The following is an 8138-nucleotide window of genomic DNA, read 5'->3' on the forward strand; positions in this document are numbered from 1 at the left end:
GAGAGAGAGCGCATGTCAGGAAGTGGGCTTTTATTGGGGAACAAAAACTTCCAGGGAAAGTATCATCCAATGAAGATGAAGGGGGGCAGCATCCCAAGGTCAGGGGTGATGCTTGGGTCTTCAGGGCAGTGGCCAGACATGCCTCTGCAAGGACAAGCCCTCAGACCTGGAAAAGGGTGGGGAAGGCTCTACACAGTTGTTTCTAAGCGTCTCTCACCCAGCCAGGGAGGTAACTCAAATCACGTGCAAGGATGGCCTCCCATAGCTGTGCATCTGGTAGAACTGGATGGGAGCAGCACAGCTGCGAACAAACCTGGACATGTGGGTGTCACTGGCACTGTCATCCAGTGAGAAGAGCTAGAGGGGACCCTGTGGCTCCCCAATGAGGTATGGAAGATCAGAATTACTAGTGTTTCCCACACCAACTGAGACAAGAGCCTGATCCTTGGCCAGGTGACTTGCAGGGTCAGGCTGTTTCAGTATTTTTTCCTCCAAGCCATTAGAGAGCTTAGTCAAAATTCTCAGAAATCCTGTACAAAGGAAGGCCACCATGTTGCATGACATGGGCTCTTCTCTGGAAGGACCTGTGCCCACAGGACAGGACTGTGTGCATCCCTGCTACTCTCCTGAAGGTCATCAATTCTGTGCCCTTAGCATAGATTTGCTGCTTTTGTTCACACTGACAACATGCACACTGGAGAGACACCACACCACAGTGTTGACAGAAGAGCTTCTGGGAGAGACCAGAAGAGCACTGGAGTCAAGACTGTAAACCATACCCAGTGCATTCCAAATCCAGCTGTACCTGCCCAGGCAGAGACTCGTTGACAGCAAAAGAATTCTAGAGAAATTCCCCATGCACTGTAAGTCTGGCTCACTTAGCAGTCGGGCCTCACTGAATCCAGCCTAAGGGAGCAGCTGTGCTGTTTTGAAAGAACCTTCTCCTCTTTCCCTGTGAGCACTATCCAGACATAGAGAGAGAACAGAGAGAGCCCTTGGCCAAGACTGCTACCACATAACTGCAATCAGGCCTGAAGACTCTGGTACAGAGCTGCACTTGAATCCAGGTGCACTGAACCTCTGCTTGAGAGCATTTGTCTGAAAACCAATGATTTTCAGCAAGTCATCATGGGAAGAGCTCAGAAGTTCAGTCCTTTCTGGGTTTAGATCCAAAGCAAAAATCTTCCCCAACAGCTCCATTTCTCACACCACACTCTGACCAGATGTCCCTGAAATGACTTTTCTTGTCAAAAAGTCCACTCATCACACATTGCTCTGTGCAAACAACATCATTGTAACTGAATCCTGCAAATGCTCTCTTTATGCTTTCTTGCATAGATCCCAGAGTTCAAGAGTCAGGTCATGACTTCCTGAGACATCCATGCATTGTCCAGCAGGAAATCAGCAGGGAACACTTTCCCACTATGTCCTGTGAGCATGTGCTATAATCAATAATCATCCACAGTCCAGCTTCAAAATTATTTGAAGTTGTAAGCCCTAGTACTATCAAATGAATCCTAATGTTATATATAACCAACAAGAACCAATAAAAAATAGAAAAAGAAAAAATGAAAATTCAATGCTTGGGGCTGGGGATGTGGCTCAAGTGGTAACATGCTTGCCTGGCATGCATGGGGCACTGGGTTCGATCCTCAGCACCACATAAAAATAAAATAAAGATGTTGTGTCCACCAAAACCTAAAAAATATTTAAAATCTCTCTCTCAAAAAAAAAAAATTCAATGCTTGTAATTCCAGCATTACTACCAGATAGGGAGCCTTTGAACTCATATTTGTCTCCAAATGCTTCCCATAACTTAACATTTCCATTCACCTGTGGCCAGTAATAGGGAACCTGCCCTGAGCTGCACAGGATTAACTTCCCCATCATGTGCATCAAAGACACATAAGGCAGTAGTAGTTGGTACCCTCATATGTTTACCAGAGCCAGGATGAGTGCTCACATTGTCTTGGGGGAGTGGAAACAGAGAGACAGAGCATCTCCTAAAGGTATTAGTGATAGAATCCTGAAGACCTCCAGGGGGCTGTGAGGGTCACTTAGCAGCTGCTCTGCTGATAGCTTGCACAGGGGAGATCTCCTCTGTGTGCTCTGTCCCACCCACAATGATTTCAGTGTCATCATCCTGTTCAATGGGCAGTGGTTCCTTTGTGGCTTCGGCAAGCTCTTTCTGCAGCCAGGCCTGCTGTCTCCTGGAGTCGCTTTCCTTCTCTGCATTGAGGCGGCTGGCTTCCTGGGCCTTGTTGGCCAACTGCCTAGTGACTGGCTCCTGGTTCTCTGCAGTAGTTTTCCTCAGGTTCTCCTCAAAGACAGTAAAATGACCTTCATGGCATCATATTTGTCCTTCAAGGTCTGGTTGGATATGTCAACATTCCATGTGCCACTGTGTCCAGGAACTGCAGGATTATCTCCCCAAAGACTCTCTCTGCATCCAGTTACAGCACCTCAGCTCCTCTGCAAGGTGGCATGTCAGCTGGAGATGCCAGCAACACTGAAGCCTGAAGAAGTGGCATGTTGCCACAGCACCTAAGGGACTCCTATCCTAGTGGAGGCCTGCGACCACAGCATAAGGGGACCAAAGGAGACAGGAAGGAGAGCAGCCCCAGAGATCAGCTCCAGACACAGTTGCTCCCAATGCCATGTCCATTTTGTAATTTTTTGAGATTTACTTTTTTTTTCTTTTTTTTTTTAATTCCAAGTCTTTTTTAAATAAAACAAACATAACAGTGTAGAAACCTAAATAATCATTTCTCCCTCAAAGTTGTTACATCCTTAGTTCCCAACAAAACTCTCTACTATTGGAGACAGTATTTGGAATTCCTCTTTGGGGAAGAGCCTTAAAAGGCAGTTTATGAGCCACATTAGAAACTATCCTTTCAAATGCTGGGCTTTTTGGAAACAGAAAATCCACAGTCAGAGGATGACACTAGAAAAAATGAAAGAGGTGCTGCAGCTTTTGCAGAAATTCCTTAAAGACCTCTAGCAAGTTCTGAGTAATAACACAGCCACTGGAGAAACGGGTGGGCACCCTGCCTGGACAGCCACTTTCAATGGGGAGAGCATTCATTTGATAGAAAAATTCTGTTGTCTGCTTAAAAAAAGAAAAAAATCAGCCACACTCCTTTATAGTCACACTTGCATTTGATTAGAAAAAGATACAACACTCACACATGGTTCTTATATGAATTCTAATTAAGAGACAATACATTCAGAATTATAGCACTCAGATAATTTTCAGAAACTATAACAGCTTCGTTGCCACTTAAGGGGTACATAGGGTGCAGCTGTTTACCTGAATGTATTCTTAAATAAGTGACTACTACCACTCTAATTTTCCTAGTTGTAGCTCTGTTACAGGTTACTGACCGCAAGTTCATGTTCCAGATTTCCTTTGCCAACACAGATTAATTACAAGGGAGCCAACCCCAAAGTCTTAGGGTGAATTGGGAAAGGGCCGGTTAAATGAAGAAACAGGCCATTCCTTGGTAAAAGTTTGTAGTTTTCTTTCCCAATACATCTTCTTTTTATTGAGAACTTCCATTTTTATCCTGTGTTCCTCCTCTGCCATCTCACACTCTCCCTCTATCTGCTGGATTTTGGCCACATGCACCTCATTCATTTGTATCAGCTGCAGTTGTAAGATGGACATTTGTTGATGGTGCATCTTTTTTAAAGCACCTTCCTGAGAGATTTTGCTCCTGTAGTTTTTATTGGCTGTTATTCTGACAGCTGAACACGAGGGTTCAGGTTGAGAGGTCCCCTCACATACCGGAAAATGTATGAACTTTTTCTCATCATCGCACAGTTCTCTATTTGAAACAACAAATGATTCTGGGGCTGCGGCATCACGATGGTACTCGGGCTCCTCCTCGGGCGGGCTCTGCAGAAAGTACAGCTGCCCGGGCAGCATGCTGGCCATCTTCTCCTTCCCCAGGACGTGGGTGCTCAGCAGTGGGCTGACACTTCGCTTCACTTTCTCCTTTCGTGGGCCATAATTTTTTTGGTCCGAGCCTTGGTGTTCTCCCAGCACTTCTTGAGCTGTTTGAAATCCCGCAGCGACACGCTGGGCTGAGAGTTGTATTCGTGGGCAAGCGCTTGCCAGGTCCGCTGCTTGAGGGCGATAGTTCGGGCATCGCTTTTCTTGCACTCCAGCACATATTTGTGCTTTTCTACCAAAGCAAGCAAGATGCTCTTTTCCCACTCTGAGAAGTAGTTGGCAGGTTTTATAATTTCGTTGTTTTGCATTTTCCACTCTGTTTCTCTGGGCAGTTAGCTATCCTGAGGGGGTGGCGCGGTGGCCGCGGAGACCCGGGGAGGGGCCGGCGAGGCGCGAGCGCGGCGGCCTCGACTCCTCTCGCGGGCTGAGTGGCCGGGAGGGCCGCGGGCTCCGGAGCGCCTGGCGGCGGCAGCGCGCCCCCTGCCGGCCGGGCCCCGCCGCGCGCGCCGTGGCCACAAAGCCCGAAGCCGCCGCCCCGTCGCGGGCCACCGCCGCCTGCCGGTCGGTGGACGCCCTTGGGATGACTGAGGTGCTTGCTCAGCAGTAGAATCCTTGACTAGGGTTCACAAGGCCCTGGGTTTGATCACCAGCACTGAAAAAAGTGATACTAGTTATAAGTTTTAATAAAACATTTAAGTGTTGTTTGGGCATTTTGTGACCAGGATCCTTCTGACCTCATATTATGGGTTTGGCTGTATCGTATATCCAGGGAATGCTATCAGAAAACTTTGGATAAGGTTAGTCTTATTTCTTTCTTAAATATTTGACATAATCACCAATGAAGTCATAGTTTTAGAGTACATTTGATATGTTTTTATAAATTTGGTTACTATCACATGTATATATACTTATTCAGATTTTTCACTTTTTTCTGTTTTTTTTTAAAAAATATGTTGTCATTGAATTAAATGTTTTTTTTTACAATAGAACCTTACAGGAAGATACACAATACTACATTATTGTAGTACATTAGGATCTATTGAGATGGTTTTTGTATTTGGTATTGATTATTGCGCTTCTCTCTCTTGCTTGGTCTTGCTCTTTAGCTTTTTGAAGAATCATTTTCCATTTTATTGTTCTTCTTTATGGTGTCATCATTTTCTATTTTATTTTTCCTCCTATCTTTATTATTTCCCTTCATCCATTTACTTTGGCTTATTTCTTTTCTTTATTTGTAGCTTCCAAGGTGGGAGCTCAAGACATCCTTGATTTTATGTGTCTTTTTCTAATGTAAGCAGGTGGACGTAGAAATGCTCTTTTAAGATCTTCTTCATCTACCTACTACTGCTGTTGCTTGGTTGAATCTCAGTTATCCTTCAGCTCAAAATAATTTCCAATTTCCCTTGTAATTTTTTTAACACACATGTATTTTAAAAAGTAATATGCTACTCAATTCCAAAAGGTTTGGTTATCTTTCAGATACTTACAATGTTGACACATAATTTAATTCTGTTGTCAAATAATATACACTGAAAAAAATTCTTAAGAAAATCTTGAGACTCACTTTATATTGTATGAGTTAACTTGCCAACACTGTGACAAAATACCTAAGATAAACAACTTAAAAGAAAGAAAAATATATTTAAGCAAATGTTTTAAAAGGTTAAATCCATGGATTCTTTGCCCCTTTTCTTTGACCTGTGGTGAAGCCAAACACTTTGGTTGGGGTCATGTGGTGGAGCAAAGGTGTTCACATCACAGTGTGTGGGAAGTGAGAGAGCAGAAGAGGTCCAAGTACTTATGGCCTCCTTCCAGGACATGCCTCCAATGACTTTACTTTCTCAAAATAGGTCCCAGTTCCCAAAGTTTCCACCACTCCTAATAGTGCCATCGGTGAGGGACCCCACATTCAGCACTTAAGTATGTGTGGAAAATACAAGATTAAATCTATAACCAAGATGTACCTTACAGTTTACTTTGGTGAATGTTCCATGTAATCCTGAAATGAATGTTTCTTCTCTATCTGCTAGATATAATAATCTAAATACCCTTGTAGTATTTAAATCTTTTATAGCCATACACACTTTTTTCTTTTCTTGTACTTGTTCTACCTTTTACAGACAAATGTTTATAACTCTATATGTGATGGTAGATTTCCTTTAATTCTTGTCATTTTTCTCTACACGTATTTTGAAACCTATATTAGGTGCACACACATTTATGAATTGCATGTTTTCTTAAAATATCAATTATAATTTTAGTCTAGATTATAAATTTAGGACTCTTCTGGTTTAATGTGGTGATGAACAGATGGAGAGGAATTGGTGGGTTCCAGCTTTCCCTTGCTCTCCTCCATTTGCACAGAGCTCTCCTTCGTGACTGCTGCCAGCATAGACCCACAGTGGCATGAAGCCCATACCCAGATATCTGGGTGCAGAACCACAAAGGAATAACTCCCTATGTGAGTCCAGCACTTCTTTCCTTGGGGTCACACTTGAGTTAATGGACATATCAGCTCTATGCATTATCTTCATTACCTTCTCAGTGGTTCTTCTGACTCTCCAACTCCACTGTTCAGTTCCTCTCTCCCACAATTCTTCCTCTAATTTTTGAAAATGTTATTTTCTGAGAAAGTAAAAAATGTAATATTCTAACTGGTATTTATGAAAAAAGAAGGAAAACACACATTAGTATTATCAAGAATGGCATGGAATATCATTAAAGATCCTAAAAATATCAAGAGCATAATATGGAAATTTTATAACATTATGAACTACCCTATCATATAAATTCAAGTGTGGATTCATTTCTTGAAAACCCCAAGCTACTAAACTAACTAAAAATGAAACCATATTAATAATAAAAAATAATCTCTATGTCCATATTAGTTAACAGGGTAATTTTGTTAACAACTAAAAAAGAAACATTATAAAAGTTACAGAATTTTTTTTTCAGAAAATGGAAAAGGAGGAAATATTTCATGATTTATTTTGTGAAGTCAGCATGACCTTAATACAATACTAAAGAGATCCCTGCTTTCTAAAAGAAACTTAACCAAAGAACCCCAGAACCTACATATCAATAACCCTCATGAACATACATGCAAGTTTGTAATAAAGTATTAAAAATTAATTCCAGCAATGTACAAAATGACCAATACAATAAGTGGGTGTAGTTTTTTTTTCTAATGTGAATTCAACTGCATTAAAGTACACACCAATAACTGGTGAGACATTTTTTTTCTGCCTGTGTAAAGATTAGTATTTGGGCCAGGACTGGGAAAAAAGATCCATCCTCACTGAAGTGGGTACATATTATTCAATTCATCCACAGTCCCATAAAAAATAAAGATAGAGAGCTGAGCATGATGGCTCACACCTGTACTCCCACTTCTTGAGAAGCTAAGGCAAGAAGATCTCAAGTTCAAGGCCAGCCTGGAAAACTCAGTGAGACCCTGTCACAAAATAAAATAAAAATGGTTGGAATGTACCTCGGTGGCAGATTGCTTGCCTAGTGTGTAGAAGGCTCTGGGGTCATTCTCCAATACTGCAAAGGATAATAACAACAATAATAATCAAGATGGAGGAATAACTAATTCACTTTGTCTTCTCGACAGTCATCACTTCAACTCTGCAGTGAAAGCTCCCCTGCTTCTTAAGCCTGTGGACTCAGACTGAATTACATCTGGTTCTCCAGCTTTGATGGCATATCATGGGACTTCCTGGCCTTCACAATTGTGGGACAAATCTCATAATGCATCCTTTTATATCTATATATCTTATTAGTTCTCTTTTTGGGGGGAGAAACTCCCTAATTGCTGGGTTAAACCCAGGGATGCCTGACTGGCTCTCTGTAAAATAATCAGTTGTTGTAATTCACTATGTTGATAGTTAAATACTAAGAATACATAATAATATCAGTTGAAATAGAAACTGTATTTGACAATATGTATTGCACTACCCAATTTTAAGACTCACTATAAAGCCACAGTTAACAAGATATTGTACTATGGGCAAAGGGATAAACACATAAATGAAAATAACAAAAAGATTAACCTACACAAAGAGGGCCCCATCAGTATGGTCAATTGATTATTGACAAAGGGGCAAAGGCAATTCATTGAGAACATCTATTGGTGATAAAAAAATAGCATATTAGGAATAGAAGAAAAACTTATCAAATT

The 8138-nt window shown here is 41.7% G+C and overlaps 2 pseudogenes; both read right to left on the bottom strand.

Moving 5' to 3' along the window:
- Positions 1-330: 330 nt before the first annotated feature.
- Positions 331-3190, bottom strand: LOC144368689 (autophagy-related protein 16-1-like; annotated as a pseudogene).
- Positions 3191-3246: 56 nt separating this feature from the next.
- On the bottom strand, positions 3247-4372 carry LOC144367781 (myb/SANT-like DNA-binding domain-containing protein 3 pseudogene; annotated as a pseudogene).
- Positions 4373-8138: the final 3766 nt, after the last annotated feature.

This window comes from Ictidomys tridecemlineatus, chromosome 11 (assembly GCF_052094955.1).
Source record: "Ictidomys tridecemlineatus isolate mIctTri1 chromosome 11, mIctTri1.hap1, whole genome shotgun sequence".
In the NCBI taxonomy this organism is placed as follows: Eukaryota; Metazoa; Chordata; class Mammalia; order Rodentia; family Sciuridae; genus Ictidomys; species Ictidomys tridecemlineatus.